Raw genomic sequence first — 5,106 nt, forward strand, 5'->3', positions numbered from 1 at the left:
TAATTCAGGCAATATTAACAAGTACAATTGCCTATAAAGAAAAATTAATTTTCAATAAAGATATCGGGAATGAAGTAAAGTATGGAAAGTTAATACTCTTGCTGCTAGGATCCCTAAACTGTACCACAAAGTTCTAGAGGTAACATTTCTGTGAAGTACGTGGTGCTCTGTGACAGGGCTTCTGTGGAAGAGTGAAATATGAAAGGATGCCCTTTTGCCCTTGCTAGCTTTTTCTAAATCTATTGAAGATTATGCGGTTCTTCCTAAACGCTTGCCCATTTCCTCCATGCACAGATCTAACACTGTATCTTCTTGTGTTTAACTATGCAGAATTGAGGACATGCATAATTTATAAAATCCTTCACTAGAATGTCAAGTGGCCTGAGATGTATATATCTAGAACTGAATTTTCATGCCTTGCCCGGGTATAATGGTCCATGACTCGAGGTCTAGGGCTATTGCTTTTCCTTCAGACCCTGCTCTACATCCAGGAACACAGGTTTGCACCTAAATATAAGAGTAGGGTGGGACTTGGCCTGAGATCCAGGTAAGGCTGGCAATAACACTTAGGTATTACCTTGAGAGTATATATTCAAGTGTGTGTACACACTGACCTACACGCACATACCCATACACATTTACACACATACGCAATACACACACACACACACACACACACACACACACACTCATTTCCAGGGATCTCTATCATGTGTTACGATGGTTATGCAAATGTAGGAAAGTCTTTTGGTAAATTCAGTCCTGTCTTAAAGCTCCGCTGTAAAGAAGAATCACTATAAGCCTAAGCAGAATCTATTCCTCTTGAAAAGGACTCATCTATTAAGATTTTTTGGATTCGAGGTAATGCATTAGAATGTAATCATGCTACTTATGTCACTCTGTTCAAATACCTGCAGCTACTCTGCATTTCACCCTGAGTAGAAGCCAAAGTCCTCGCAGTGGCTCTAAGACACGCTCCCTTCATTCCCTCATCTTAGGGCCTTCGCTCCAGCTGTTCCCTCCTGGAATGTTCTTCCTCTGGCTCACTCCCTCTCCCCAACTGAGTCAGCTCAAATCTCACTTTCTCAAAGAAGCCTACATCGGCCCCTCTTCCTCACCCACCCCTGCTATCCTGATCCTGTTTACCCTGCCTTTACTTTTACTTTTTTTTTCCATTAAATTGAGCATTTCTATCCTATGCTATAATTTACTTTTAATTTTGTTTACTGTTTAGCATTTAGTTTCTTTTTCTAAAATTGCAAGCTCCATGAAGACAAGGATCTTTGTTTTACTCTAGTGGGTCCCAAGGGCCTAGAAGGAGTGCTAGGTGCACAGTTGGTGCTCAGTAAATGTTCCCTTTTTTTTTTTTAAGTAAAACATTTTCCTACAAATTTATTGTGTGAGTTAATGGTTTTTTTTTAACAGTAAATATTCCTCGAGTGCATGATTTAACAACCACATCACAGAAATAATCTTTAGTCCTCTTTACAGTCCAAGCACTAGGATTTTTGTTTTCTGGATGAGGAATCCGGAGTTCGTAGAGATTAAGCATCTTGTCCAAATAAAAAGAGTTAGCAAGAACCAGTGACAGGTCTGCCTGCCACCGAAGTCAGTGCGCTTTCTTCACCACCAGCATCACATTCTCTAAAATGGGATTGCAGTTAGTAAAAACAGACTGAGTTATGGTTTCTCATGGTAGGATGGAGGCAACCCCATAAAAATGAACAGAAGCTCTTTTTTTTTTTTTTTTTTTGGTGATTCTAGGCTGGAGCATGACCTTTTATGCAGTTTTGAGGTCTTGAAGAGGCTGTCGAATCTGAGGATCAGAGAGATGGGATGATTCCAGAAAGCCGAAGACAACATTTTTGAATTTACATGTAAAATAAACTAAACCAGTGAAGGAGAGAGATTAAGTAGATGTAGATAAAAAAAGGATCTATATAGTAAGCAATATGGCATTCAGTTTGGTTTTTATTTTTAGATTCCTATTCACCTAACATCTCTTAAGAGTGTGTCTCAAATGTGCTTAGAAATTTCCTGGGAATTGCATTAAAATACAGATTACTAGGTTCCATGATGCATTGGTTTAGTAAATCTGGGGACCCAGAAATCTGCATTCTCAGCAGGCTCTTCTGTGGTTTTTGAACTAGATGATCCATAGATCACAGTCAGAAATCTGTCCCTTAGGTTTATAAGTGAAAAAAAAAAAAGTACTTTAGGGACTTGTTTAGTCCCTAAAATGTTCAATATTTCAGTTTTAATATCTTTCTTTTTAAAAAATGGAGGTTTCTGTCATATTAAGACATTCAAATTGGCTTAACTGCTCCCTTAAGAAGCCTTTGCCATTTGGCTGGTTAGTGACTGGAACCTGCTGACAGGGGCGGTGATTAAAATGCACAGTTCTTGGGTGCAACAGGCCTTCTGAAAATATTCATTGACTTGAAATGCAAGTGCTCTGTAACCTCTCTTGAAGAGCTCTCTATAAATGAAATGTAACAATTATTCTCACCACTGTCATTAAGTTTAAATGTTAATGTCTTAAGCATCTATATCCTTAGGCTGCTCTCCCACGTTCCACAACTTATGAAGGATCTAGAGATGTGGGAGTATTGAATCAATGCCTTTCACTATATAGAAAAAATCCTCCTTTTTTTTTTTCTTGAAATCTTTTTTTATTTGGTCACCATATAGTTGGGAACTATGTCTCAACAAAGACATAATTAAAGTGAAGCCTAATCAATAAGTTTGTTAATATTATTTCCCTGTTTTTGACTCCTTATATCTTACCCCAAATTTTTATTACATCACTTCTTAAAAAATTTAATAATTTATCTTATCGCTACATTTTAGTGAGTTACTTTCTGATCTCTAATTTATTGGCAAACTCTCTCCAAATCCATCATAGTAATGATGACAGCACATGACTTCATAAGGGACCTCATCTTGACAATGATCCTAAGGATAAGAGTAGACATGTCTTATTTAAGGTCATCTAGCCTATTAGTGATAGAACCTAGGCTAAATTCCAGTCCTCTCACTCCTAGTTATGGACTCTTATATGTAATTCACACTGCTCCATGTTCTTATGGTTAACTGGGGATATGGGGACAGTTTTAAGCTGTGAGAATGAGTACAACTAACTAGCTTACCTGGGAAGAGAACCTTCCATTGTGATCTCTTTAACAAAGCATTCTAACCAAATTAACCTGTCTCAATGGATTGTCTCTGATCACTGGTACTGTTCATTGTCATTAATAGAGGGACAAGGGAACAATACTTAATCTAATTACTACTGCTAGAGAACTTTGTCTAAGAATTACCAAAATTATCATTGTCCCCATTTTCTTGAAAATTTCGAGTATTAGTAATTGACTTGGGTTTTAAAATTATTTCTGTTTTCAGTCTTAGAAAGTATTGGCCCCTTAAATCCATATTTTTAGTGTAGATAGAGAATTTTCAAGTTTAGTCTTCTTCAAACAGAAAAGGAACCATATAATAAAAAACGTAATAAATTGTATAATGACTTTTCATGTCTTTATGATGTGAAAACAATTGAATTTTTCAAAAGGGCATTTTTCTATATTTCCTAGTACAGAGAATATATAATAAAAGTACTTAATATTGTGGAATGAATGAATAAATATTTACTTTGGTCATCAAAAAGAATGATATAAAGTTGTATTTATGTTAGTTATCACTACTTTGGTAGCACTGGATGAAAATAACAAGACTTATAGAGGAGAAGCCAGACATCAAAGGACTAGCCAACCGGCTGCTTGTGTTGTACAGCCCGAGGATGAGGTATGACTGTAGGTGTCCTAGTTCCTAAATTACCTAATGTTTCCCTAATGATGTGTCATAAACATCTTTGATAATTTTTGTAAAAAGAAAATCATGACTCTTGTGCCAATATGAAATGAACATTCGTCAAAGATTTTATTTAAACTATTAATTAATGAGGGAACCAGTAAGATATTAAAACTGTTTCAAAGAACATTTGAGTAGCTAGGCATTATAGGCAATGCTCAGGTAAGAGCAAGGGGTTGGCTACAAAACTGGTTAATATCCAACAGAACCATAATTATAACCTCTCTGGTTATCTATTCCACCAAACAAAAATCTGCATGTTAACCTCTGCCCTACAGAGTTGTAAACTGGCCTAGACAATAAAAAAACCAAACCCAGCGCTACACCTAATAATGTCTTAGTTCCTAGTAATCTCTTTTTGCCTATTTCCAAATTTCAGATAATTTTCGGACACCCTGGCATGCCAAGGTTTTCTTACCATCATCGTTCTCTTTCTGCCCAGGCTGCTTCTTGCAGTGATCACCCATTGTTCTTTCCCATTTTTATTCATTTTTTTCATGCTTATTTAGCAAGTATCTACTGAACTCTGATTACAGGTAAGGCATGTGTTAGGAGCTGTGGAGAATAAGTCCTTAAGATATCATACCTACGTCTTTTCTGAATTTAAGTTTATAAACTAGTTGGTGAGAGAAGCTACCCATGAAGATTAAATCACAAGAGTTATTTTGTTTACCAAGAGTAAAACAACAATGTTTAAAAGATTTTTTAATTTTTATTTTTTACGCCTATAGCACCTGGTCTTCCTAGGTGGTCTCCCATCCAAGTACTAACCAGGCCCTCACCCTGCTAGGCTTCTGAGATCAGACAGGATCGGGCTCGTTCAGGGTAGCATGGTCGTAGACCCTCAAAGGTTTTTTCAAATGCCTACCTGGTCATTCAAAATTCTAGCACTTTCCTATATAAAGTTATCAATAGAGACAATTATCACTCTGAAAGCAATGCTCTAATAAAGACAGTTTGATTTGGAAATCTTTAATTTTGCCTACTGAACTATATGTTGATTCAATTCAACAAAAAGAGAGTCTATTATGCCCTGAGAACTAGATGGGTACTGGGCATACATCTTCACAGGACTTTTCTAAAAGACAAATCCTTTCCCAGGAGATGCATATTTTTAAACTGCTGGCAGTCATTTCAATTTTAGTATTAAGAGTTTTCAGTCTTTTTTCCCCCCTGATTTGGTTACATTTATTGGCGTTTCCATTATTGTACCTCTGTTAAAATGTTCATAATTTTGCT

General features: G+C 36.5%; 1 pseudogene; it reads right to left on the minus strand.

The window, feature by feature from the left end:
- Positions 1 to 4,589: 4,589 nt before the first annotated feature.
- LOC118611202 lies at positions 4,590 to 4,709 on the minus strand (annotated as a pseudogene).
- Between the last annotated feature and the right edge of the window lie 397 nt (positions 4,710 to 5,106).

Source organism: Rousettus aegyptiacus, unplaced genomic scaffold, assembly GCF_014176215.1.
Source record: "Rousettus aegyptiacus isolate mRouAeg1 unplaced genomic scaffold, mRouAeg1.p scaffold_m13_p_13, whole genome shotgun sequence".
Classification (NCBI taxonomy): domain Eukaryota; kingdom Metazoa; phylum Chordata; class Mammalia; order Chiroptera; family Pteropodidae; genus Rousettus; species Rousettus aegyptiacus.